Consider the following 17807-nt stretch of genomic DNA (forward strand, 5'->3'; position numbering starts at 1 on the left):
GTTACAAAAAAATATTAGTAACCACCTGTGTCTTATCGGATCACCATGGATTAAAATTAGAATTCAACAACAGTGCTACCCCCAGAAAGCCTACAAACTCATGGAAACTGAACAGTCAACTACTGAACCACAGCTGGGTCAAGGAAGAAATAAAGAAAGAAATTAAAGTCTTTCTTGAATTTAATGAAAATAAAGATACAACATACTCAAACTTATGGGACACTATGAAAGCAGTGCTAAGAGGAAAATTCATAGCACTAAGTGCCCACTTAAAAAAACAGAGAAAGCACACATTGGAGACTTAACAGCACACCTGAAAGCTTTAGAAAAGAAAGAAGCAGACTCACCTAGGAGGAGTAGAAGACTGGAAATTATCAAACTGAGGGCAGAAATCAACAAAATAGAAACACAGAAGACAATCCAAAGAATCAATGAACCAAAAAGCTGGTTCTTGGAGAAAATCAACAAGATTGACAAACCCCTAGCCAAACTAATCAAACGGCAGAGAGAGAACACACAAATTAATAAGATCAGAAATGAAAAAGGGGACATAACCACAGACACAGAGGAAATTCAGAGAATCATTAGATCTTACTACAAAAGCCTGTATGCCACAAAATTGGAAAATGTAAACGAAATGGACACTTTCTTAGATAAGTACCATATACCAATGTTAAACCAGGACCAGATAAATGCTCTAAATAGTCCTGTTAGTCGCGAAGAATTGGAAACTGTTATCAGAAACATCCCTACCAAAAAGAGCTCAGGACCTGATGGGTTCAATGCAGAATTCTACCAGAACTTCCAAGAAGACCTAATACCTATACTCCTTAAGGTATTTCATAATATAGAAACAGAACAGTCATTGCCAAATTCCTTTTATGAAGCTACAATTACCCTGATACCTAAACCACACGAAGAATTAACCAAGAAAGAGAATTACAGGCCAATCTCACTCATGAACATCGATGCAAAAATTCTCAATAAAATACTGGCAAACAGAATCCAAGAACACATTAGAAAAATTATCCACTATGATCAAGTAGGCTTCATCCCAGAGGTGCAGGGCTGGTTCAACATACGAAAATCTATCAATGTAATCCATCATATAAATAAACTGAAGGATAAAAACCATATGATCATCTCATTAGATGCAGAAAAAGCATTTGACAAAATTCAGCACCCCTTTATGATAAAGGTCTTGGAGAGATTAGGGATACAGGGGTCATTCTTAAATATAATAAAGGCTATTCACAGCAAGCCGACAGCTAACATCAAATTAAATGGAGAGAAACTCAAGGCCATACCATTAAATTCAGGAACGCGACAAGGCTGTCCACTCTCCTTATCTCTTCAATATAGTGCTTGAAGTTCTAACAATAGCAATAAGACAAAACAAGGGGATCAAGGGGATTCAAATTGGAAAGGAAGAAGTTAAACTTTCGTTATTTGCAGATGATATGATAGTGTACATAAGCGACACGAAAAATTCCACCAAAGAACTCCTACAGCTGATAAACTCCTTTAGTGTCTTGGCAGGTTACAAGATCAACTCCAAAAAAATCAGTCGCCCTCCTATATACAAAGGATAAGGAAGCAGAGAAAGAAATCAGAGAAGCTTCACCTTTCACGATAGCCACAAATAGCATAAAATATCTTGGGGTAACTCTAACCAAGGAAGTGAAAGACCTATTTGACAAGAACTTTAAGGCTTTGAAGAAAGAAATTGAAGAGGATACCAGAAAATGGAAGGATCTCCCTTGCTCTTGGATTGGGAGGATCAACATAGTAAAAATGGCAATACTACCAAAGGCAATCTATAGACTTAATGCAATCCCATTAAAGATCCCATCAAAATTCTTCACAGATCTTAAGAGGACAATAATCAACTTTATATGGAAGAACAAGAAACCCAGGATAGCCAAAACAATCTTATACAATAAAGGAAATTCTGGAGGCATTACCATCCCTGACTTCAAACTCTATTACAGAGCTACAGTATTGAAAACAGCTTGGTATTGGCATAAAAAGAGAGGAGTCGACCAATGGAATCGAATAGAAGACCCAGATCTTAGCCCACAAACCTATGAACACCTAATTTTTGATAAAGGAGCTAGGAGCACACAATGGAAGAAAGAAAGCATCTTCAACAAATGGTGCTGGCATAACTGTATGTCAACCTGTAGAAGAATGAAAGTAGATCCGTGTCTATCACCATGCACAAAACTCAAGTCCAAATGGATTAAAGACCTCAATATCAATCTGAACACACTGAAACCTTTAGAAGAGAAAGTGGGAAGTACTCTACAACATTTGGGCACAGGAGATCCGCTATAGTCCCCCCCTTCCCTTCCCTCCGTATAGGCCCCAGCAGCACAGACATTAAAGGCAACATTGAATAAATGGGACCTCCTGAAGCTGAGCAGCTTCTGTAAAAGCAAAGGACACTGTCACTAAGACAAAAAGGCAGCCTACTGACTGGGAAAAGATCTTCACCAACCCCAGCAACAGACAAGGTCTGATCTCCAAAATATATAAGGAACTCAAGAGACTAGACTTTAAAATGCTAATGAACCCAATTAAAAAATGGGGCACTGAACTGAACAGAGAATTCTCAACAGAACAAGTTCGAATGGCCAAAAGTAACTTAAGGCCATGCTCAACCTCCTTAGCAACCAGGGAAATGCAAATCAAAACAACGTTGAGATACCATCTTACACCTGTCAGAATGGCTAAAATCAAAAACACCAATGATAGCCTTTGCTGGAGAGGATGTGGAGTAAGGGGTACACTCATCCATTGCTGGTGGGAATGCAAACTTGTGCATCTGCTTTGGAAAGCAGTGTGGAGGTATCTCAGGAAATTTGGGATCCACCTATCCCAGGACCCAGCAATCCCAGTCTTGGGAATTTACCCAAGAGATGCCCAATCATATTACAAAAGCATCTGTTCAACTATGCTTATAGCAGCATTATTTGTAATAGCCAGAACCTGAAAACAACCTAGATGCCCTTCAGTGGAAGAATGGATGAAGAAAGTGTGGAATATATACATATTAGAGTACTACTCGGCGGTAAAAACAATGACTTCTTGAATTTTGCATGCAAATGGAGGGAAATAGAAGACACCATCCTGAGTGAGGTAACCCAGGCCCAAAAAGATGAACATGGGTTGTACTCACTCATAATTGGGTTCTAGCCATAAATAAAGGACATCGAGCCTATAATTTGTAAAAAATCCTAGAGAAGCTATATAAGAAGGTGAACCCAAAGAAAAACATATAGTTATCCTCCTGGATACTGGAAGTAGACAAGATTGCCGGACAAAAAATGGGAACATAGGGATGGGGTGGGATGGGGGGAGGGGGGATGGGGAGAGAAAAGTGTGAAGTGGATGATGGGAAGAGCCTGGGGGAATAGGATGTTGGGGATATAGGAAGGGTGGATATGGGAACAAGGAATTATATATCTTACTTAAGGGAGCCATTCTAGGGTTGGCAGAGACTTGACTCTAGAGGGGTTCCCAGGTGTCCAGGAAGACGCCCCCAGCTAGGTCCTTGGGCAGCTGAGGAGAGGGTGCCAGAAATGTACAGATCCTATTGCCATACTCATGAATATCTTGCATATCACCATAGAACCTTCACCTGGCATTGGATGGAGAAAATGACAGAGCCCCACATAGGAGCACCGGACAGAGCTCCCAAGGTCCTGATGAGGAGCAAAAGGAGGGACATCATGAGCAAGGAAGTCAGGACTGTGAGGAGTGCGTTTACCCATTGAGATGGTGGGACAGATCTAACGGGAGAGAACCAAGTCCAGTTGGAATGGGACTGATGGAACAGGGGACCAAACCGGACTCTCTGAATGTGGCTGACGTTGGAGGAGGACTGAGAAACCAAGGACAACGGCGATGAGCATGAACTCTACAGCATGGACGGGCTCACTCTGAGCCTTGTCAGTTGGGTTGCTCACCTTCCTGGACATAGGGGGAGCTGGGAAGACCTTGGACTTAACATAGTGAAGGGAACCCTGATGGCTCTTTGTCTTGGAGAGGGGTGGAGAGGGGGTATGGGTGGAAGGGAGGGGAGGGAAGGGGGAGGAGGAGGGAAGGAGATGGAAATCTTTAATAAAAAAAAATGAGGAAAAAAATCATTTGGAAATTTGTCCTTTCATTTTCTTTTTTATTAAATAATTTGAGGAGAAAGGTCATCATCACCAGTCTTGTCTAGCTATGAACTCTGTGAGCTATAGTAATCATTGGTCTGGCAAGAGAGTCACAATGGTAAGATAGTACACAGATACTATGGGTTTAGCCAACCATTTTCTGACTAGATTTAAGGCTCACTCACTGAGAAGGAATGAATACCTACTATGGTAAATGGAAATAAGAACTCGTGGCTCCATAGAGAAGAATATACTTCTATAGACCTAATATTAAAATAGCCCCTAATAACATAACACTATACCATCTATGGGGCATATATATTGCTATAATCTCAAGTCTTATCAGAGAGGCCTCTTTTAGAAGATGACAGTTAATACAGAAACCATTATTATTATTATTATTATTATTATTATTATTATTATTATTATTACAAATTTTCACCTCTTCCCTACTTGCCATTTACCTCTCCTTCCCCTCATTCTCCCTTCTGCTCTCTCCAGTCCAAAGAGCAGTCAGGGTTCCCTGCCCTGTGGGAAGTCCAAGGTCCTCCACCCTCCATCCAGGTCTAGGAAGGTGAGCATCCAAACAGACTAGGTTCTCACAAAGCCAGTACATGGAATAGAATCAAAACCCAGTGCATTTGTCCTTGGCTTCTCAGTCAGCCCTCCATGTAAGCCATGTTCAGAAAGTCCGGCTTGATCACATGCTCCATCAGACCCAGTCCAGCTGGCCTTCGTGAGTTCCCATTGGATCAGCCCCACCATCACAGTGGGTGGGCACACCCCTCATGGACCTGACTTCCTTGCTCATGTTCTCTCTCTTTCTGCTCCTCATTTGGACCTTGGGAGCTCAGTCCAGTGCTCCAATGTGGGTGTCTGTCTCTATCTCCATCTATTACCAGATGAAGGTTTATGGTGGTATGCAAGATATTCATCAGAGTAGCTATAGTATAGGGCCAGTTCAGGTACCCTCTCCTCAGCTGCTCATGGAACAAGCTGGGGATATCTCCTTGGACATTTGGGAAGCCCTCTAGAGTCCAGTCTCTTGCCAAACCTCAAAAGGCTTCCTTATTTAAGATATATACTTCCCTGCTCCCATATCCACTCCTCCTCCATCCCAACTGTCTCATTACCCCATGTTCTCCCCATCTTCCCCTTCTCACTTCTTTCTCCCCATCTACCCTTACCCCATCCCACCCCCAAGCCCAAGCACTTCATTTTTGCTTGGAAATCTTGTCTAATTCCAATATCCAGGGGGATTTTGGAATTGGTTTTTTGGAGGGGGTGTTCACCTTCCAATTTAGCTTCTCTAGGATCATGAATTATAGACTCAATGTCCTTCATTTATGGCTAGAATCCACTAATGAGTAAATACATACCATATTCATCTTTTTGGGTCTGGGTTACCTCACTCAGGATAGTGTTCTTGGAGGAAGAGATGGGCAGGCGCCAATGCAAGAATTGCTCCAACAATCTGAAAAACAACATGAAAACACTGGAACCCAGCAAACTTATAAAAGGAGGAATTGTACACCCTAGTCAAGAAAGAAGGTAGGACTAAAAGGTTGGACTTTGTGGAAAGTGATTGAATCTCTTAAACCGGAGGTGAAAAACTCCCTAAAGGAAATGGATAAGAGAAGGCTCCCTCGTAATTACGGGAAGGCCATCTGTGGGTTGTCAAGAGACTTGACTCTAGAGGGGTTCCAGGTTCCAGGGAGATGCCCCCCGCTAGTTCCCTAGGAGCAGCTGGAGGGAAGGGGAGGACCGAAAAGGCCAGTTCCCTATAGCCATACTGATGAACTCCTTGCATATCACCATAGGAACCCTCCGACCTGGCTGATAGATGAAGAGAAAAGGACTGAAGGGCCCCACATTGGAGCACTGGACTGAGCTCCCAAGGTCCTGATGAGGAGCAGAAGGAGGAAGAACAATGAGAAGAAAGTCAGGACCATGAGGGGTGCGTTCACCCATGGAGACAGTGGGACAGAACTAACGGGAGATCACCAATTCCAGTTGGAATGGGACTGATGGAACATGCGACAAAACCGGACTCTCTGAATGTGGCCGACAGTGGAGGCTGACTGAGAAGCCAAGGACAATTTCGCTGGGTTTTGATTCTTCTGCATGGACGGGCTCTGTGGGAGCCTTCTCAGCTTGGTTGATCACCTTCCTGGACCTGGGGGGAGTTGGGAGGACCTTGGTCTTAACATAGAGTAGGGAACCCTGATGGCTCCTTGGCCTGGAGAGGGAGGGAGGGGGGTATGGGTGGAGGGGAGGGGAGAGAAGTGGGAGGAAGAGAGGAGGAGATGGAAATTTTTAAATATAAAAAATAAAACATGAAAAAATAAATGGATGAGAAGAATAACAAAACGTTTGAAGAAATGAGTAAATCCGTAAGTGATATCCTAGGAAACCAAGAAAAAACAATCAAACAATAATGGAAACAGTTCAAGACTTGAAAACTGAAATGGAGGCAATGAAGAAAACAAAAATCAAGGGCCAGCTGGATATGGAAAATCTAGGTAGATAAACAGAGACTACAGAAACAAGCATAACCAAACCAACAGAATACATGGAGATAGAAGAAGAATCAGATTCTTGAAGAACACCATAGAGAAAATTAAATGCACTGATCAAAGGAAAACAGCAAATAATCCAACAAATTCTCATCAAAAACATTCAGGAAGATTCTGGGACCAATAAAAAGACAAACCTATGAATAATATGGGTAGAAGAAGGAGAAATTGAAGAGCAAAGGCAGAGAAAATATATTCAATAAAATTAGAAGAAGAAAACTTTCGCTCAACTTCCTAAAGCAGAGATAGTCCTATTGAAGTTTAAAGAAGGATAGCAGAATGCCGAATAGACTAGATTAAAAAAAAATCCCCTCACCATATAATAAATTAAAACACAAACATACAGAATAAAGAAGAATATTAAGATCTGCAAAGGAAAAGGTCAAGTAACTTATAAACGTAAACCTATCAGACTTACACCTTACTTCTCTAATTGGAAACCATGAAAGCCAGAAGGTCCTGGAGAGATCGTACGGCAGAAACTAAGAGATCATGGATGTAAGCCCAGGACCACTATACTTAGCCAATGGTGTTTCATTCACTGTCAATGGAGAAAAACAAAATATCCAGATAAAAACAAATTTAAACAATATGTAGCCACAAATCCAGCCTTACAGAAAGCAATAGAAGGAAAATCACAAACCAAGAGTCCAACATGCCCACATAACTCAGACATCCAGCGACCCTTCACCAGCACAACTCAAAGAAGGGAAACACCAATCTCTACTACCAAAAAATTACCTGAGTTAACAACCAGTAGTCATTAATATCACTTAATCAATGACTCAATTCACATATGAAAAGTCACAGGCTAAGAGATTGGATACGAAAAACAGGATTGAACATTTTTCTGTTTACAAGAAACACCCTCAACCACAAAGACAGACATCTACTCAGAGTAAAGGGTTGGGGAAGTTTATCAAGCAAATGGACCTAAGAAACAAGTCAGGTGTAGCCATACTAATTTCTAACAAAGTTGACTTCAAATTAAAATCAATCAGAAGAGATGGAGATGGACATTTTATACTCATAACAGGGACAATCCATCAGGATGAAGTCTCAATCCTGAATATCTATGCCCCTAATATAAAAGCACCCACTTATGCAAAAGAAACACTTCTAGAACTCAAGGCAGCCATCAAACCTCACACACTAATAGTAGGAGACTTCAGCACACCTCTCTCCACAATGAACAGGGCATCAGACAAAAACCAAACAGAGAAATAAAAGAATTAATGAACATAATGAATCAAATGGACTTAACAGACATCTATAGAACATTCTACCCAAATAAGAAAGAATATACCTTCCTCTCTGCAGCTCGTGGAACCTTTTCGAAAATTGACCACATACTTGGTAACAAAGCAAACTTCCACAGATACAAAAAAATATTAGTAACCACCTGTGTCTTATTGGATTCACCATAGAATAAAGTTAGAATTTAACTATAATTCTACCCCCAGAAAGCCTACAAACTCTTGGAAGCTGAACAGTCAACTACTGAACCACCCCTGGGTCAGGGAAGAAATAAAGAAAGAATTTAAAGTCTTCCTTGAATTCAGCGAAAATAAAGACTCAACATACCCAAGCCTATGGGACACTATGAAAGCAGTGCCAAGAGGTAAGTTCATAGCTCTAAGTGCCCACATTAAGAAAATAGAGAAAGCTCACATTAGAGACTTAACAACACAGCTGAAAGTTCTAGAAAAAAAAGAAGCAGATACACCTAGGAAGAGTAGAAGTTTGGAAATAATCAAACTGAGGCTGAAATCAACAAAATAGAAGCACAGAAACAATCCAAAGAATCAATGAAACAAAGAGCTGGTTCTTAGAGAAAGTCAACAAGATTGACAAACCTTTATCCAAATTAATCAAAATACAGAGAGAAAACATGCAATTTAGCAAGATCAGAAATGAAAAGGGGAACATAACAACAGACACTGAGGAAATCCTGAGAATCATTAGGTCTTACTACAAAAGCCTGCATGCCACAAAGTTGGAAAATGTAAAAGAAATGGACTTGTTTTTAGATAAGTACCACTTACCAAAATTAAATCAAGACCAGGTGAACAATTTAAATAGACCTATAAGTCGTGAGGAAATAGAAGCTGTCATAAAAAACCTTACAACAAAAAAAGCCCAGGACCTGATGGTTTTAATGCAGAATTTTATCAGACCTTGCAAGAAAAGCTGATACCTATTCTCCTTAATGTGTTTCACATAATAGAAACAGAAGAGTCATTGCCAAACTCTTTTTATGAAGCTACAGTCACCCTGATTCCAAAACCACACAAAGACCCAACCACGAAAGAGAATTACAGACCAATCTCACTCATGAACATTGATGCAGAAATTCTCAATAAAATTCTGGCAAACAGAATCCAAGAACACATTTTAAAAAATTATCCATTATGACCAAGAAGGCTTCATCCCAGAGATGGAGGGCTGGTTCAACATACAAAAATTTATCAATGTAATCCATTATAAAACCTGAAAGAAAAAAACCATATGATCATTTCATTAGATACAGAAAAAGTATTCGACAAAATTCAATACCCTTTTATGATAAAGGTTTTGGAGAGGTTAGGGATACAAGGATCATACCCAAATATAATATAAACAATATATAGCAAGCCAACAGCTAATATCAAATTAAATGGAGAAAAACTCAAAGCCATTCCACTAAATTCAGGAAGAAGACAAGGCTGCCCACTCTCACCATATCTCTTCAATATAGTTCTTGAAGTTCTAGCAATAGCAATAAGACACCAGGAGATCAAGGGGATTCGAATCCAATAAGAAAAAGTCAAACTTTCGTTATTTGCAGATGATAAGATAGTGTACATTACTGACCCCCAAGCCTCTACCAAAGAACTCCTACAGCTGATAAATACCTTCAGTGAAGTGGCAGGCTACAAGATCAACTCAAAAAATAAGTAGCCCTCTTATACAAAAAGGATAGAGAAGCAGAGAGGGAATTCAGAGAAACTTCACATTTTACGATAGCCACAAATAGCATAAAGTATCTTGGGGTAACTCTAACCAAGGAAGTGAAAGATCTGTTTGACAAGAACTTTAAGGCATTGAAGAAAGAAATTGAAGAGGACACCAGAAAATGGAAAGACCTCCCATGCTCTTGGATGGGTAGGATCAACATAGTAAAAATGGCAGTTCTACCAAAGGCAATCTATAAATTCAATGCAATTCCCATTAAAATCCCAACAAAATTCTTCACAGACCTTGAGAGAACAGTAATCAACTTTATTTAGAAAAGAAAAACCCAGGATAGCCAAAACAATCTTATACAATAAAGGAACTTCTGGAGGCATTACCACCCCTGACCTCAAACACTATTACAGAGCTACAGTATTGAAAACAGCTTGGTACTGGCATAAAAACAGAGAAGTCGACCAATGGAAATGAATAGAAGACCCAGATATTAACCCACAAACCTGTGAATACCTGATTTTTGACAATGAAGCTAAAAGTATACAATGGAAGAAAGAAAGTGTCTTCAACAAATGGTGCTGGCAGAACTGGTTGTCAACCTGTATAGGAATGAAAATAGATCCATATCTATCCCCATGCACAAAACTGAAGTTCAAATGGATTAAAGATCTCACTATCAATCTGAATACACTGAACCTGATAGAAGTAAAGTGGGAAATAGTCTACAACATATAGGCACAGGAGGCCATTTCCTATGTATAATCTCTGTAGCACAGACAATAAGGGCAACATTGAATAAATGGGACCTCCTAAAGCTGAGAAGCTTCTGTAAAGCAAAGGACACTGTCACTAAGACAAAAAGGCAACCTACTGATTGGGAGAAGATCTTCATCAACCCCTCAACAGACAAAGGTCTGATCTCCAAAATATATAAAGAACTCAAGAGACTAGACTTTAAAATGCTAATTAACCCAATTAAATAATGGGGCACTGATCTGAACAGAGAATTCTCAACTGAAGAAGTTCAAATGGCCAAAAGACACTTAAGGTCATGCTCAACCTCCTTAGTGAACAGGGAAATGCAAATCAAAACAACTTTGAGATACCATCTTACACCTGTCAGAATGGCTAAAATCAAAAACACCAATGATAGCCTTTGCTGGAGAGGATATGGAGTAAGGAGAACACGCATCCATTGCTGGTGGGAATGCAAATTTGTGCAACCACTTTGGAAATCAGTGTGGTGGTTTCTCAGGAAAGTTGGGAACAACCTACCCCAGGATCCAGCAATGCCACTCCTGGGAATATACCCAAGAGATGCCGTATCATACTAAAAAAGCGTTTGTTCAATTATGTTCATAGCAGCATTATGTGTAATAGCCAGAACTTGGAAACAACCTAGATGCCCCTCAATGAAAGAATGGATAAAGAAAGTGTGGAATATATACACATTAGAGTACTTCTCAGCGGTAAAAAACAATGACATCTTGAATTTTGCATGCAAATGAATGGAAATAGAGAACACTATCATGAGTGAGGTAACCCAGACCCAAAAAGATGAATATGGTATGTATTTACTCATTAGTGGATTCTAGCCATAAATGAAGGACATGTGTGTCTATAATTCATGATCCTAGAGAAGCTAAATTGGAAGGGTGAACACCCCCTCCAAAAACCAATTCCAAAATCCTCCTGGATATTGGGAATTAGACAAGATTTCCAGGCAAAAATAAGTGCTTGGGCTTGGTGGTGGGATGGGGTAAGGGTAGATGGGGATGAAAGAAGTGAGAAGGGGAAGATGGGGAGAACATGGGGTAATGGGACAGTTGAGATGGAGGAGGAGTGGATATGGGAGCAGGGAAGTATATATCTTAATTAAGGGAGCCATTTGAGGTTTGGCAAGAGACTGGACTCTAGAGGGCTTCCCAAATGTCCAAGGAGATGTCCTCAGCTTGTTCCTTGAGCAGCTGAGGAGAGGGTACCTGAACTGGCCCTATACTATAGCTACTCTGATGAATATCTTGCATACCACCATAAACCTTCATCTGGTGGTAATAGATGGAGATAGAGACAGACACCCACATTGGAGCACTGGACTGAGCTCCCAAGGTCCAAATGAGGAGCAGAAGGAGAGAGAACATGAGCACGGAAGTCAGGTCCATGAGGGGTGTGCCCACCCACTGTGATGGTGGGGCTGATCTAATGGGAACTCACGAAGGCCAGCTGGACTGGGTCTGATGGAGCATGTGATCAAGCCAGACTTTCTGAACATGGCTTACATGGAGGGCTGACTGAGAAGCCATGGACAAAGGCACTGGGTATTGATTGATTCTATTCTACGTACTGGCTTTGTGGGAACCTAGTCTGTTTGGATGCTCACCTTCCTAGACCTGGATGGAGGGTAGAGGACCTTGGGCTTCCCACAGGGCAGGGAACCCTTACTGTTCTTTGGACTGGAGAGGGAGGGGAAAGAAAAATGGGGGGGGGAATGGGAAGAGTGGAAGAGGTGAAAATTTCTAATAATAATAATAATAATAATAACGGTACTAATAATAATAAAGAAAAAAGAATCATTTACATGCATGTGACAATATACAGTGATATACTGTTCGGCAATAAGAAGAAAATCATGCAACTTGAGAGAAAAATCACTACGTTTTCCCTTTTTCTATGAAACAGAAAAGGCTAAAACTAATGTAAGAAAACTACATAAAATAAGTACAAAGACTATATAGAATATATGCAGGCAATAAATACATCAAAATATATAGTCAATTTGCATTTGACAAATTCAGAGAAAATATTCCATGTCTATCCTATCTTTGTGAATCCAAAGTCTTGCACTTAATTTAATTTATATCATAACTTGCTTTTTTCATCAGGTAAACAAGGAAAACTATATCTAATCTTCAACTCCCTCAGAGATCCAAGAAGGAAATAATATTAACAGAACAAGCAGGAAGTATAAGCAAAAGACTTCCAAAATATGTGAGAAATGACAGAAACATCAGGCTACCTGGAGAGTCACTCAAAATTCCTCTGCAATATTGAGGCATCTATCTTTGATTTACAGACCAATATCTGATAGACTTTTCTGTGAAGCAGGACATTCTGAAGTCTATCTTTCCTTGTGTAGACAATGTTTTGCAGTCACTTTCTTTTGTGTCCTGCTTGTCCAATTAGGACAGCATAATAGCAACAATTGAGGCAAGTTCATTTTCTTGCTCAATGGTTTATTTTTGCCACAAAAGTAAACTCATTAGGAGTTTCTTCAATGCCCATTTATTTTCTTTGAAGTGCTGCCATGAGAATACTTATCTCAATGTCATAAAATAGATCTTATGTTATTAAAACATCTTAAATGTCATATTCTGTAGATATATCTGAAGCGTTTGAAGATGACCTGTCTATCTGAAATATATTTTTTGACCTTGAAAACTTGCCTAATATGACTGCAAGTTCCATTAAAATAGGTGACTAATTACTAACCTGCATTTTCTTATTACCCTAAACAGTTGGTAAAGCTAACTTTCAAAGACTAGAAATTTGCATTATATTGTTAAATGAGCTGTATAGGTACAGTACCTTGAAGAACATTAGAAATGTATATGTACTATGTTTTAACAAAATAATTTCAAATTTGTATCAATATGTAAAATTTGTATACAAAAGTCCAATCCAATGTAAAATATTTCAAATAGTAGTTGCTTTTTAAAAGTTGATTTAATAATCTACCTTTTTAACCTTATTATATCTATAGCTTCCCTTTTTTCTTTTCAGAGTAGATTCGATCATCTACTCTTTAATCTATCATATGTATATATATATATGTATATATCTGTATATACATATATATATATATATTATATCCTTTCTTTTCAAAACAAAACTTTTAATTTAATTTCCTTTCTTTAGGTTTTTCCTGAACATTGCCAATAATAATTTGTAACCAACACCCATAAACAAAGACAAATATCCATAATCCATTAAATGATTAAAAACCGTCTACCACTTCTCTTGAAATTGTGGGTGCCCTATACTTAAATTGAGTTCCTGCTGTCTGGGGATCCTGAAAAGAAAAAATTTTGGTTAATTGTCAAGTCCTGAGAAAGGTGGCTTTATCATCTGTTGTCCAGTCTCTGCTCTAATTGGAAAAGTGCAAGGTTTGTCCTCAAATCCGGCTAGAATAGTCTGTTAGGTTGAACCATCTCAGCTAGCCACCTTGAAATTGTTCTGAGCAGTGTGTAGTCCATCTTTAATCTTTAAGCAGTGCTTTTCTGCTGAATGGCATCATATGAATCAGGTGGAATCGTGTTGTGGGGCCCCAACTTGTTCCTGGAGACTTCAGAAATCTATTGTGGGAAAATTTATTGTTCACTGTGGGAAAACTTAAGCATTATCATAACAAAATGGAAAGTTTGAGGAAAGATACCATAGAGGCAAAAATAGGTATGGGGAAAAGTAAAATTTGTGAAAGAAGAATTTTGAAAACCTTAGTTTCTATATTTTTACTTTCCTTCTGGGTCATACCAGGTGACTCTCCTGAAATGATACAGAACTTTGAAATTTCCTTTTAACAACCTGCTGGATTTAGAAAGGACAACCAGATTCCAACTCCAAAAGCCAGTTTTCATATTTAAATGAGTCAGAACTACCATTGTACTGAGAAGTGAGGGATATTTAAGTTTAAGTAATGAGATTTAACCTTGCAGAGAATATTGGTATCACAAGTCATATTTTTTTTTTTTTGGCTTGGTGATCCTTTCTGGATAGCTTTCTTTTCTTCTTTAGGCATCTAGATGTACAAAGTCTCTTTTCATCTTGAAGATGGGGTGTTTCCTGTTTTCTACAAGATTAAGAACAGAAGCCGGGCGGTGGTGGCGCACGCCTTTAATCCCAGCACTCGGGAGGCAGAGGCAGGCGGATCTCTGAGTTCGAGGCCAGCCTGGTCTTAAAAGAGCTAGTTCCAGGACAGGCTCTAGAAACTACAGGGAAACCCTGTCTCGAAAAACCAAAAAAAAAAAAAAAAAAAAAAAAAAAAAAAAAAAAAAGATAAGAACAGATAGTTGCCCAAACCTTTGGGAAGTTTCCTTAAAACTTGTAGGAGAAGTATCACTTTTGTAGGTGAGCTGTCATTTCTCTTCATCAAGAGGTTTTTCAAAAAAAAAAAAAAAAACCTGATTAATTTTGATGGTATCTATAGATTGTCTTCTCTGGTGGAAATAAGAACCAAACACCTTCTCCAACGTAGTACATCTCCTGGTTTCCATTCTGAGGTCAAAGCATCCTTGAACTACACCTGTTAATTAAACTCAGAAGGTTTTTTTTGGTACAAAGTCTCCCTGCAGTTGTTATTCCTTTCTCATTAGCATTAAGAAATTCTAGGTTAATAAGACATTATGCAGCCTATTTCTGGCAGTATTTATCAGCCCTTTCTGTTTACTTTGAGTATCCTTTATAGTTCGATTTGATCTTCATATAACTGCCTGACATGTAGGATTGTTTGGTACACCAGTAATATGCTTTATATTATAATAAGTAAAAACTGTTTTATTTTCTTAGAGATATATGCTGGAGCATTGTCTGTATATATGGGTATATCCATAATGGCCATAACTTCTAGTAAATGTGTGATTACCGAATCAGCCTTTTCTGATCCCAAAGCAGATTCCCGTTGAAAACTTAAATAGGTATCAATGAAATGGTGTAAATATTTTAATTTTCAAAATACTACAAAATGGAACATATCCATTTGCCAGATGTCATTCCTTTGGTTTTACTTCCTGCAGGTATGGTGTTTGGTTGTATAAAGAACAAGTGCAATACCAGGTGTTGGTAGCACACGCCTTTAACAGAATTTCTTTAAAAGCATCATCTCAATAGCAAAGATTTAAGAAAGGACTTGTCCATCATATTGCAACAAGAACAAGCCAAGGAAATTATAAAGAAATGTTCTACTTGGTTTTTCTCTTTTTTCTGGGTTTTTTTTTTTTTTTTTGGATTCTCAAGACAGGGTTTCTCTGTAGCTTTGGAGCCTCTCCTAGAACTAGCTCTTGTAGACCAAGCTGGCCTCGAACTCACAGAGATCCATCTGCCTCTGCCTCTGCCTCCCGAGTGCTTTATGAATTACAATATTATCTCCAGTATGCAATCTAGTATGGTATCTTTAGAAACTCTTTAATAAGTCAATGATTAATTAAATTACTTATGAATGTAAATTTGATGCATTTTAGTTCATAATGGCAATATTTCATATATGATAAGATGGTTTTCATAAAGTTTATACAGTAGGTATAAAACATTAATTATTTATTAAATTTATTAAGCTATTTCCAAAGCTAAACATTACATAAAAATCTTTCAAATCTTAGAAGCCCTACAAATAATATTTGTTCATACAAGTGAATCTTTTCAATGACATGTATGCTAAACAGGTGAATATATAAGACATCAGGAATATAGACTCTGGACAGGAAGGATAGAAAGAAACCAATGTGATACTGATGATATTTTCTTGGTCCACAGGGACTAATAGTTTAGAGGATGGGAAATAATACATAATGAAAGGGGAAATAGAAAGTGTGTGCAGTGAGATAAAGAATTATTTGTAATATGGATTGTATCAGGCAGACGTTTACAAGTTCTCAAATGATGTTTTAAATTTTCATAGTATGTCCTTTAACAAACTCCACACACATGTTGTGGGTACCATGTACGAGCTGCTTTTAGTGCTGAAAAATCAGCTGGTGGGACAGGAGTGGAGCAGTAATTCACAAGCCCATCTTTGTTGCATACCTGAATGCTTTAAGTTATATAAATTTAAAATTTAAGAGTATATTGAGACCCATTCACCATCTAAGTTTGGTGCAGTTGTTAATTAATTTTTGCTTGTATGACAGTGAAGAATGCATTTGTGTGTAAATTAAACAGCCCAATGGCAAGTTCTGTAATTTCTTTAGTGTGGTTTAGGCTTATACATGAATGAATTCATAAATACAATGAAAGTAGGATTACTTAAGACTCAGCTAACATTATGCCTTTGTCTCTCAGCAACTCAGTTTCTTCAGAGAGGCAGCTCTAGCAAATTCTCTGAGAGGAATTTATAATTATCAGAATGCTATTCTAAAGTAAATACATAGAAGTAATGAAGTTAACTTCATGAGTACCATAGGATTTTCTTAATTTTTAGAAACTAATTTTATTTTTATTAAAACTTAAGGCAAAATGTATATAATTAACAAAAATTTTATAATATACACTACTAGCTGAAAATATGAAAGAAGTATCTTATATGAAGCACATAGCTCTTCTCCTGTGTGTCTTGATTCCATCTGTTTGTCTCTTGTTTGTGTTTATGTGCAGTTTTACATTTCAACACCAATATGTTATGCTGCATCAACTTGTAAGCTGAGACATAGAGATAATAAAATAGACACATTCATCAACATTTAAGTTGTCTGGCTAGTAAAATCTGATTTGAAAATTTGAATGGAAATGTGGTGAGATTTTAGTAAGAGTATATGTTAAACAAATGTCCATATAAAAAGTGTTGGTAATGTCTTAGATGACAAACACTGATAGTAGGATCTTCATACCAGCAATTAAGAAGTAAGTTCTTGTATAACAGAAGTCTAGCTTCCAGAAAAGGTTCATTTCCAGAGCTGCCTTTTATTTCTTTCTTTATGGAAAATAGCTCCAACTATGGATATTAGTGAAGTTAAGGAATTCCTATGTCTTTATTTAATATAGGTAATAAGAAGAATGGTTTTATATTAAATTAGTAATAACAGTGAAACTTTATGCATACAATAATAAGTAGATTCATACATAAGTAGAAGTATGATTTATACATAAGTAAGTAGACTCATACATACGTAGAGATATATACAGAATAGTAGTTCTGCACATAGATATTGTTTTATAGTATATTATGTAATAAACACAATAAAGAATATTATTATGTTTGTATTAACTGTTACCTTTATTAAGACCCAACTCTATCATATATTTATTCTGTTGGTAATAGCAGAAGTTTTGTTTGTAAATACAGGCTAATTTAAATTTAGACTGAATACACTTTAGCTCTTCTTTGGTCAGGAGACAGTATCATCATTTAATG

Source organism: Arvicola amphibius, chromosome 3 (genome assembly GCF_903992535.2).
Source record: "Arvicola amphibius chromosome 3, mArvAmp1.2, whole genome shotgun sequence".
Taxonomy (NCBI): domain Eukaryota; kingdom Metazoa; phylum Chordata; class Mammalia; order Rodentia; family Cricetidae; genus Arvicola; species Arvicola amphibius.